Source organism: Camelus bactrianus, chromosome 1, assembly GCF_048773025.1.
Source record: "Camelus bactrianus isolate YW-2024 breed Bactrian camel chromosome 1, ASM4877302v1, whole genome shotgun sequence".
Lineage (NCBI taxonomy): Eukaryota > Metazoa > Chordata > Mammalia > Artiodactyla > Camelidae > Camelus > Camelus bactrianus.
This window is the reverse complement of record NC_133539.1, coordinates 22,806,039-22,818,423: the sequence shown is the minus strand read 5'-3', so window position 1 is coordinate 22,818,423 and position 12,385 is coordinate 22,806,039. Positions and strand designations below refer to the sequence as shown.

The window sequence follows — 12,385 nt, the reverse complement described above, 5'->3', positions numbered from 1 at the left end:
TGGTTTGCTATTATTCAGTTGTTTATGATAAAATATGTTGCTTAACATTTGGTTAGCTAGAAATGTAACTTGTAAATATTTAGATATTTAGATGTATGTGTGTCCATATTTCACTCTTGCCTCAGACTCCACAAATATTAGGTAGGTGGTTTTGCCCATTCTTATAACAGATATCTTGCTCTGCTCCACGACTTTACTCTAGTCCATCCAGTCCAGTCCATTACTCCACTCTACTCTATACTAACCCTACTACCCTCTACTGCCTCTGTATTATTTCACAGATTGATCCAATTGAGCAATTTATTCCAGTTAGACAAGTGTTACTAAATTGACAAAACTGAGACACCATTTTGGTCCTGTTAAACTATTGGTAGTGTGTTTAAATAGATTAAGTTTAGCCATCCACATGCAAATACAGAAATGATCATGACGACAAGGACTAAACATTCCAACTTATCACACAGTGCACCATAAAGCTTTTAGCTATTGAGAAAAGTCCTATTCAAATATCAGCCATCTCCGCAGACCCCTCACAGGATTTCACTTGAGTCATCTTAATTAATTCCTCCTGCTAGAAAGAACCCTGTGCTTCCTCTTCCTGACTGAATGAGTAACTCAGGTAAATTGCCTGATGCTATAAATTTCATGAAGCTTTTGCTTATTGTCCCATTTTTGTATAAGACAAAATGCTTTCTGGACCTGTGGAAATTTTATTAGGTAGTACTACAAACATTTCTAAAGGATTGTAGCTTTACTGGTTTTTATATATATTTCCTTTGAGTGGATTTTCAATAAGGAGCTTCTGGGGAGACAAAGGTAATAAAATGCATCATTTTTACCTCAAATGCTATTCCATCTCTGCTTTTCCCTGGTGAAGTCACAGGCTCTGGGCAGTACTTTTCAAAGAGACACTGTTAATTTGATCCTTAGCTGTTGTTTTAATGTTTTTTTTTTTCCTCCTCACAATTCCTCCATACAATTTTGAAGTGTTATAATTCAATGAAAATTGGAAGACGATAAAATAGTTCATTCTTGATCTCTTTGTAAAGGCCAAAGGAGAAGCTGTGGCTGTTATGTTACTATTCTGAGAGAGTACTCTTATGGTAATAAGCCCATCTATTTTTTCTTAATTAATTTTTTATTGAAGTATAGTCAGTTACAATGTGTCAATTTCTGGTGTGCAGCATAATGTCCCAGTCATGCATATATATTTGTTTTCATATTCTTTTTCATTAAAGGATATTACAAGATATTGAATATGGTTCCCTGTGCTATACAAAAGAAACTTGTTTTGGTCTGTTTTTATATATAGTGGTTATAATTTGCAAAATAAGTCCATTGCAAACCACAGAGCAACTTAAATGTGTTTTTGTTTTCCCCAACAGCTATATTTTCATCTCTGAATTCACCATAGAAATCTCCCCTGATGTAATTTAGAGATTTTGTATTTCCATGTGTTAGAAATCTTTTTTTTATTTTTCATCTTTTATATATATAAAATAAAACAAAACCTCCTCATTTCATTTTGATTCTTAAAAAACAATTGATTATTCAAAAACTCTGTTCTCACTTACTGGTAGTCAAAGTTAAATTCAGAAACACAGAATACAGTCTTTACTGTAGTCTCTGAAGTGTTCTACCAGAAATTCAGTACAGTCATATGAGATAGCAAAGCCATTCATAGAGTAAATTACTTTCAAACGAGTTCAAATACTCACTCTCAAGTATCCATGCAAAGGAGACAGAGTATTGACACAATAATTAAATATTTATTAAAAATCTGCTCTGCTTTTTGTGAGGCAGCAGCTGTATTCTCAGTGTTAAATCCTGACATGGGAGGGAAATCAGTTGTCCAGGCTTGATGGATTTCTCAATGCCAAGCAACTCCATGTCCCAGAAGATGCTCTTATGAATCTGACCTGCGCCAAGGGGAAAGAGCAGGACAGCTGGGAGAACACGCACCCTGGAGAAGGCAGGACCTCTCCCACCCTTCCGGCTGAGTTAGTTCTATAACTCGTATTTGCTACTACAATTATTTGAAAGGTGATTACAAAGTTGTGACATCCAGACAACATATTTTCTTACAAAATCCTCTTTGGTGCCAGAGGTCGAGACAAATTTCCTGCTTCAAGACAGACTGAAGCTCATAATTGTGACGATTTGGGACATTTCGCCTGCCTCCTCAAGCTACAAATAATCAGGATATTTGACCTAAAAGAAGAACTTTACGAAGTAAGTTAAATAATTTCTTTGGAAAATTTTAGAACAGTGAATGCTGTGTGTGTGTGTGTGTGTACTGTGGCTGCTGCTGCTTCTCTATACATTTTATTTATTTTTAGGTTGTAAAATAGCTTAACTTCTAAGATTAATATTTACCTTAGATAGCTATTATTGCAGGGTTTTGTTTTTTTTTTTTTTTTACAGTAACCCATTTATCCATGGGGAAAAAAACTGCAGACAAACAGGTTGTAGCTGTCTTAGAAACGGATTGTTCTTTACAAGACCACAGGTTTTTGAGAGCTGAAATTCTCCCTCTAAGGTCAAGCAACTTTTTAAGTCAAATGATGGAATTAAACAGCTGTGAAATATTTGGAATGCAAGCTGATACGTAAAAATCTGCAAATGAATATACTGTAGAAGAAAACAGCTAAAATCAAAATGATTTGTTGAACTCAGAAATAAAGGGTAGGCAGTGTCAAGTGTAAAAGTTTGAAACAATACGTTTCCAGGGCCAAAGAGCAGTTTTATTCATAAGGAGTTGGTAGAATATGACAATTTACTTGACTCTGGTAGATTGTTCCTGTTGTGGTTTTTCAGTGTTCGAGAAATGCTAACTATTTTCTAATCCATAATATGTGGAACACCCCAGAATCTCTATCTCTTCCATCAAGTATCATGATCTCTGACTACACCAAAATAACCACCAAATACCCTCTTCTCTACCTCTGATACTTGCACACAGTAAATCCCTCTCCTGGCAATGCCTTTTTTTTTTTTTTTTTTTTCAGTCTAGAAAACTTCACAACCAGCAATAGCCAACTCTAATTTCACCATTATTTGGACCTCTCCAGGCAAAGTGAATTCTTATTTCCATTAACCAGATATTCATAATTACTTGATTATAGATAATATTTCATTATTGGGAAGCCCAAACCTGTGTGTCAAACCATGTATTCCATAACTTGCAGAAAGTTTGTGTTCTTTTCTATAGCCTCAAAACTTTCACACTGCATTTCTATGTAAGAGGCAGTTGAATCACATGTGTTGAATCATTGCTGTTCTTCTAAACACATTCTTTCTCTCCAGCAATCTATTTATTTGTCTGTGTCTCCCCCTCTCCCACTCCTTTCTCTACTTCTCTAGTTTTCCGTCCACACCTTCACCCATGGCACCCATGGATGTGACTCAGTTCACCAACTCAAATGAAGATGTTCACTTGGAAGACTTTTTGGAAAATCAGTTACAAAATTCTGTTATCTAGTTTACTTTTTAAGATTGCAGAAAGGCAGTTTTAAAAAAAACAGGTGATAAACGTATAGTTTAAGATTTATTATAGGGGGCAGAAGCCGGGTTAATCAAGTGATGCCACTGACTTGCTGAACGTCCACACTCTCTTCCTCCAACATATCCTGAATGCCATCAGTCAGTGCCTGAGACCCTCAGACCACCCATGGACAAGTGGGAGCACACATGTCAATCTGTACATTAAATTTCAGTAAAACTGGACTTCCTTCTTTTCTATTTTAATATAAAATAAATATAAAGTTTTGTTTTGTTATATCATATTGAAGACCATTGGTCTAAAATAATTTCTCTTTTAATACCTGCATTATGCTCTGCAAAGGATGTTATAAGGCTGTGTTGAAAAATACCCTTATACTAAATTGTGGAAGAGAATTCAGAGCACACACAAATTTTCCCAGTGTTTTCTTTTAACTCTCCTGTGCTTACTATTATTTAAACAGCTTTATTTGAGACATTCACCTACCATACAACTCATCAATTTAAAATGTACAATTTAATGCTTTTCAGTATATTTACAGAGTTATTTGACCATCATCACAATCAATTTTAGAACATTATCATCATCCCACAAATAAATCCTGTACCCTCATTTCCCCTCAACTCCTCCTCTTCCCTGTCCCAGCCCCAGGCAACCACTCATCTATATTCTCTTTCTAGTTGCCTATTCTGGACATCTTTATAAATGGAATCATAAACTATGTGGCCTTTTAGGGAGCTCCTTTCAGTTAACATGTTTTCAAGATTCATCCATAATGTAACATGTATCTGTATTCCATTCCTTTTTATAGCCTAATAGTATTCCATTTTATGTATATACCCCTGTTATTTATGCATCAGTTGATGGACATTTGGGTCCTTACACTTTTTAGCAATTATGTATAATACTTCTATGAACATTCATGCACAAATGTTTGTATGGAAATATGTTTTTATTTCTTTTGGGTTTATACATAAGAGTGGAATTATTGAGCCATATGGTAACTATGTTTAACCTCTGAAGGAACTGTCAAATTACCATTTTAAAAAATATTTTCCCACCAGCACTGTATAAAGTTTCCAGTTTCTTCAGATCCTCACCAATGCTTGTTATTATTATTTTTTTTATTATAGTCATCCTAGTGGATGTACAATGATAGCTCATCTTGTTTTGATTGTGTTTTCTTGATGGCCAATGATGCTGAGCACCTTTTCATATGCTAATTGCCCACCAGTGTATCTTCTTTGGAGAAATACCTATTCGGATACTAAGCTCGCTTTTAATTGGGATTGTCATTTTATTATTAGTTGTAAGCACTCTTTGGTATATTATAGATACCAGTACCTTTTCAGATATATGATTTGCAAAATTTATCCTATTCTTTGGGTTATCACATCACTTCCTTGATAGTATCCTTTGAAGCACAAATTTTTACTTTTGATGATATCCAATTTATCAATTTTTTCTTTTGTCGCTTGTGCTTTTGGTACTATTTTTAAGAAATGACTATCTAATCCAAAGTCATAAATTTGTATGCCTAGCTTTTTTTCCTAAGAGTTTTATAGTGTCAGTTCTGATAGCTCAGTCTTTGGTCCATTTTGAATTAACTTTTGTATGCGGAGTGAGTTCTATTTGTTTTAGAATGTGTAGAATAATTTTTAAAAATACATTTTTGTCCTTGTTCCTAGTTTCTGGCACACAGTTCCTAAAATTCTTGAACTCTCCCGAGTGACAGGAGTGTCTTTGGTATGCTAATAATATAACTGGTGACTAGGGGCCCCTGGACATCTTCAGTAACGGGCTGGTCTCCAGAAAGAACAAGGCATGATTAGAGAATTGGAACTTTCAGCCTCACCTCAAAACCTCCAGGAAGGGAAGGGGGCTGAAGATTGAGTTCAATCACTAATGATCAATGATTTATTCAATCAAACCCATGTTATAAAGCCTCCATAAAAATCTCTATGTGATAGAGTTCAGAGAATTTCTGAGTTGACGACACACTGATGTGCTTTGGAAGGTCATGTGTCTTCAGAGGACTTGGAAGCTCCATGCACCCACCTTATTCCCCTGTACATCGCCTAATGAATCTCTTCCATTTGGCTGTTTCTGAGTTGCATCCTTTATAATAGACCAGTAAGCAAAAGTAAAGTGTTTTTCTGAGTTCTGTGAGTTGTTCTAGCAAATTATCAAACTTAAGGAGGGGACTGTGGACACTGTCAAATTTATTGCTGGTCAGTGAGAAGTACTCCTGGAATTTGTGTTTGGTGCCTGAAGTGTGGGCAGTCTTGTGGGCCTAAGTCCTTAAGCGTTGAGGACTATGCTAATTCCAGACAGCAAGTGCCAGAATTAAATTGAATTGTTGGACACTCAGTTGATATTGGAGAACCAACAAATCACAGAATTGTAATGCTCTTTTGACTGTTATTAGAAACCTTCCTCCTTTCTTCCTCTTTCTCACTAATGTAAATTAAGTACCACAGTAGAAACTGTAATGCTTAACAAATTCCATTTGCTCTCCTATGTTTCCTAGCCCCAGTGCAATTAAGGGCCAGCGGATCTGTGAGCAGGCCAGCAGTGAGAATCCCATCTACAATTCTACAGTCTCTCTTCCCTGCTCCTGAGATTTCTGTTGCTAAAATGTCATACTGGCCATCAGACCAGTCCCTGAGTGATTATGTGGAGTAGAGGTCGCTGCTGAACTATGTTAGATTTATAATGTGAACAATAAATACACTTCTATCATTTTAAACCATAGTTTTTGTTTTGTTTTGTTTGTTTTGGCTACCAGAGAATACCATAGCTGTAACATAGGTCCTTCTGCTAACAATTTTCCATTAGCCCCTCAACTATTAAGAGGTAGAATGGCTTTCATGGAGTAATTTGGTGAAACTGCTTGCCTCTGCTTCTTTAACAGAATGACCTTAAGAGTATAATTTTTGACCACAAAATGTCTTACATAAGTTAACCTAATTTTTCTTCCCAGTACTCCTGAGTTAAGCAGAGTTGTATTAATATCCACACTTTAAAGATAAGGAAACTGGGGTTGGAAATGCTTAAGGAAATTAGTTGCTTAACATCTCGTGCCTCACCAGCAGCTGATCTGTCTGTTTTCCTTCTTGTCAACACACTTTTTGCCGCCCTGGGCTTTCAGCATTTCTCTTTCTATTGTTTACTCATAATTGTCTCTGTTTCTGAATAAACTGAGTATTTCTCACAATCTTATATATAGACTCATTGACCATTTAGGGTATTTCAATCACAGTATTAGTCCATTAGATAATGATTAATTTTTTTCTCAAGCTTTTTTTTTCAAAGGTTATAGGTAAATAAAATGCTAAAGAATCAAGTGTGATCATGGGTCATATATATCTTAGTTACCATTACTCAAGGTAGCTTTATAGAAATTTTGCTTCTTGTAATTTCATTTCTTGTAGTGTCCTTACTTGGCTGTGGTATTGGTAAGGATAGTTTTCTAAAATGAGCTTGTAAGTCTTCCCTCCTCTTCAATTTTTTGGAAGAGATTGAGAGGATTGAATTAATTCTTCTTTAAATGTTTCATAGAAGTCGGCAGTGAAGCCACATGGTCCTGGGTTTTTCTTTGTTAGGCAGTGTTTGATTACTCAATCTCCTTGTTATTGGTCTGTAAGGATTTTCTATTTCTTCATGATTCGATCTTGGTAAGTTGAATGTTTTCAGAAATTATTCCATTCTTTTAAGTTATCCAATCTGTTGTCATATAACTGTTCATTGTAGTCTAGTATAGTCCTTTGTATTTCTGTGGGTTTTGGTTGTAAGTTCTCCTCTTTCATTTCCAATTTCATTTATTTGAGTTTTCTCTCTTTCCTTCTTAGTCTGGATAAAGTTTTGTCAATTTCATTGATCTTTTTAAAAAACCAACTCTTAGTTTCATTGATTTTTTCTATTGTTTTCTAGTCTCTATTTCATTTAGTTTTGCTCTAATCTTTAATATCTCCTTCTTTCTGCTGCTTGGGACTTGTTATTTTTCTAGTTTCTTGAGGTGAAATGTTAGATTGTTTATTTGAGATCTTTCTTTTATATTAATGTAGGCATTTGTCACTATAAAATTCTCTCTTAAAACTGCTTTTGCTGCATCCCACATTTTGGTATGCTGTATTTCCAGAAAATAAAAGGCATTCAAGTTAGAAAGGAAGAAATAAAATTGTTTCTGTTTGCAGATGACATAATCTTATATATAGAAAACCCTAAAGACTGTACTAAAAACTGTTAAAACTAATAAACAAATTCAATAAAGTTACAGGATACAAAGTCAACATGCAAAAAACAGTTGTGTCTCAATATGCAAACAACAAACTATCTGCAAAAGAAATTAAGAAAATAATCTCATTTATAATAGCAGCAGAAACAATATAATACTTAGCAATAAATTTAACTAAGGAGGTGAAAGATCTGTACACTGAAAACTATAAAACATCAATGAAAGAAACTTAAGGCACAAATAAATGGAAAGATACTCCATGTTCACCAGTTGGAAGTACTAATATTGCCAAAATACCCATACCTAAAGCATTTTACAGATTGCAGATTACAGAATGCAGTCTCTTTCAAAAATTCCAATAGAATTTTTCACAGAAATAGAAAAAAATCCTAAAATTCATATGGAACCACAAAATACCCCCAGATATCAAAAACAATCTTGTACAAGAAAAACAAAGCTGGAGACAACATGCATCCTGATTTCAAACTATATTACAAAGACACAGTAATCAAAGCCACATGGTATATGGGCATAGAAATAGACACATAGGCCAATGGAACAAAATAGAGAAAAAGGAAATAAACTCATGCATATATGCTCAACTAATCTTCAACAAGGGTACCAAAAATACAAAATGAAAGAATAGTCTTTTAAATAAATGGTGATGGGAAAACTGGATATTCACATGCAAAAAGGATGAAATTGGAAACTTATCTTACACTATACACAAAAATCAACTCAAAATGGATTAAAGACTTAACTGTAAGACTTGAAACCATAAAACTCCTAAAAGAAAACATAGGGGAAAACTCCCTGACATTGGTCTTGGCAATGATCTTTTAAATACGACACCAAAAGCACAGACAACAAAAGCAAAAATAAGTGGGACTACATCAAACTAAAACTCTTCCAGATGGCAAAGAAAAAAATCAGCAAAATGAAAATACACCCTGAAAAGTGGAATAAAGTATTTGTAAACCATACATCTGATAATGGGTTAATATCCAAAATATGTAAGGAACTCTTACAACTCAATAGCAAAACAAATAAATAAATGGATTTTTTAAAATGGGCAAAGGGTCTGAATAGACATCACTCCAAAGAAGACACATAATAAATGTCCAAGAAGTATATGAAAAGGTGCTCAACATCCCTAATCGTCAGGGAAATACAAATCAAAACCACAGTATCACTTCACAACTTTTATAATGGTTATGACTTTTAAAAAAAGGTAACAACTGTTGGTGAGGATGTGGAGAAAATGGAACCCTGGTACACTTCTTATGGGAAATTAAATTGGGACAGTCATATTGGAAAACAAAATGGAGACTCCTCAAAAAATTAAAAATAGAACTACAAAATGATCCAGCAATACCACTTCTGGGTATCTATCCAAAAGAATTGAAATCAGGGTCTCAAAGGGATACCTGCATTCCTATGTCATTGCAGCATTATTCATAATAGCCAAGACATGGAAGCAAGTTAATGTTCATCCATGAGTGACTGGATAAAGAAAATGTATATACATACAATGGAATTTTAATAAAGATGGAAATCCTGGGGGAAGGGTATAGCTCAGTGGTAATGCATATGCTTAGCATGTATGAGGTCCTGGGTTCAATCCCCAGTACCCCTATTAAAAAAAAAAAAAGGAAATCCTGCCATTTTTTACAATATGGATAAACCTGGAGAACATTGTGCTAAGTGAAATAAACCAGACACAGAAGAACAAATAATATATGATCACACTTATGTGTGGAGTCTAAAATAGTCAGACTCACAGAGGGGAGAGTAGTATAGTGATTGCCATGGGTCGGAGGAGGGAAAAATGAGACGGTGACGGTCAAGGAGTACAAAGTTTCAGTTATATAAGATAAATGCATTCTGGAGATGAAGTATATAGCCTAGTACCTAAAGCTAACAGTACTGTATTGTATACTTAAAATTTGCTAAAAAAGTAGATCTTATGTTGTGTTCTTATCTCTCAATCACACACACACACACACAATGAAAATAGTAAAGGATGCAGGAGGAAACTTCGGAAGATGATGGATATTTTTATGGCTTTGATAGTGGAGATGGTATCCTGTGTGTGTACTTATCCCCAAATTCACCAAGTTGTATATCTTACATATTTACAGCTTTTTATGTGTCAATCATAGCTCAATAAAGCGATTTAAAAATAAGTTATGCAATTTAATACATCTGGTAAATACTACATTACACTTAAACTTTGCTACAGCAAGCTTCATTGGGAATGGTACCTCATCATCTCCAGGAAATACTGTGATACAAATTATCATGAGTGTGTTCTTTTATAAAGGTTGCATGACAGCAACATTGGGATGAGTTTATGGAATAAAGTTATGCATACTAATGCCTTACTATAGCATTATTCCACAAGACATGGGTTCCTCTTATGCACCCATTCATCCAAATGATGAAGAAACCAAAATGTAATTAATTCTAGGCATCTCTTTCTAGAAGGTTGAGTATCTGTGGTGTGGTTATAAAATACTGTGCCATCATACAATATTTTAAGGATTGAACTCCTTATAAAATATTAAATATTAAAAATAGTAAATATAATTCTTAAAGACCTTTTCTTCCTTTCCAAAGAAACAAAGAAGGCTATATGCACAGTTTAAACAGTTTATATACTTTACTGTTCTGAGATTTATCCAACACTGAGGTACCATGTGATGGCAATGAGTACCCCTCCGGCCAAGGAAATTCCAGGCAAGGAGGCCAAATGGATTTGACAATCCTCTCACTTAATGGACTAAGAAAATGTACTCACAAGCCTGGCCCTTGAAAGTATGTGTGATGTTTTGTGTTTAAAAACTATGCAGTTAGATGTTACCAGCTTGGGACTCACTGAATTAAACAATGCTTCTCTACTGAACTGTTTCTCAGCATGTTTAATGTGCTAATGTGTGCTCTGAATCTTCTCCAAAGAAGGTGAAGCCAAAAATGTCTCTAATGCTGCTGGGCAATACAAACTCATTTTTGTGGAGCTTATTTTGGAAGAACACAATCTGAGAAACGTATGTGTATTGACTATAACTCTGAGCTCAGAGTAAGAATGTCTCGGATACTCACTCATTAGTTCTGAAGCCTGGGCAAGCTATTTGATTTCTGACTTCAGTTAATAATATTCCTGCCTGTGTCATAAGGAGGGTTAAAGAGACCACTAGATCCAGGGAGTTAGGACTGTTCATAGCCATTATTATGCGAAACATAGTACAATAAATATTGGCTATTTCAATAAAACAGCATATTTATATGCATAATATCTGTATAACTGGATAGCTATCAAATAAAATTATATTGACTGATATAAAATAGGATTTCATAAAATCAGAATGACTCAAATGAACGTCACTTTTAAAGTTTTCTCTCTACAATTATAATTTTGGGTGACTCAGAATCTTGTTGAGTCATATAATTAGCCACTTCTAATGACTATTATTAGCATCAAACATTGCATCTGTAATAATCTTGGGAGGAGAACAGTCGTAGTATATGAAAACATGAAGGAAATGAATGATAGGAAGAGAATTATATTATAGGATGCTAATAGCATCAATCCTCTAGTTTTTACATAATTTCTGTTTGGCTCGAGAGTAATTACAAAAAACAAGATGAAGCAGCTCTGTGTCAGTACAGATTACTGACAGTGACAAAACTATTTTAAGTTACTGAGAATGAATTGAGATAGTGACAATAACAAAGCTTATGGTCAAAAGGGTGTCAGTCAGGCCGGGGATTTCTTCTAAAGTGGCTTTTCTTTTGAACAATTACTTCTCTCACTGCTATTCCAACTTCTTTTCTTCCACTTGCTATTTACACGTTTACTTGCACTGGGAGATTTCTCAAACAATATTTATTTCAATCATCTTGACTTGTTTAAATTTCAAAAAAAACTATGCAAAAATAAGTCCTATACAGCCCTACATTTTGAGCAAAGTGTGGGTGCCCTTTAGAAGCTTTTCATAGAGATGCATGATTTCAGCCTAAGTAAAGCTGCCTGCCAAGTATTGTAGATGATGTTCCTGAGAGAGTTTTGATTTTAACCAAATGGTTGAATATATCTATTACCAATCCAGAAGTAGGTTTGTGAGGATGGCATGTATTTATTCCAGACATAAATCCCTGAAGAACTCAGCCATCTGTGCATTATACCCACAGGAATATAAGTGACCGATAATTTGTACAGAAACAAACAAAAAAGTGTTTTTGAAAGTGAGAACACAAAATAACATCTGATTTCAAAGATACATTTATATTTCATTACTTCACATAAATTATAATTCATGAGAAAAGAGACTGAATATTTCGGAGAAGAGGAAAAATAATTTACATTGTTTTTTCTGGTCCAAAGCCGAAGTAGACTTGGGCAGCTGTGGGAGGGAAAAAAAAAAAAGGGCGTTCAAAGACTCTCAACAGGCATGCTTCAATAAGATATCCTACTGTTCTAGAAAATGCCTCAACAGAAAGGTCAATTTTTAAGAAATCATTCAAAGGAATAAGCCAAACTTAAAAGAAATTTGTCCGGGATCCTAGGTAACCTGATTTCGCCCCTTCTGAGTTGATTCTGTTTCATGTCAGAGACACAGTAGACAAGTGGATGTGAGAGGAAAGGC

The 12,385-nt window shown here is 34.7% G+C and overlaps 1 long non-coding RNA gene across 1 annotated transcript in view; it reads left to right on the top strand.

The window, feature by feature from the left end:
• The first annotated feature begins 1,162 nt into the window (after nucleotides 1-1,162).
• LOC141577205 (uncharacterized) overlaps nucleotides 1,163-12,385 on the top strand; it is a 35,213-nt gene continuing 23,990 nt past the window's right edge. The window contains exon 1 of the long non-coding RNA XR_012505954.1: nucleotides 1,163-2,232. This is a non-coding gene — a long non-coding RNA (uncharacterized LOC141577205). The remainder of the gene's footprint in view (nucleotides 2,233-12,385) is intronic.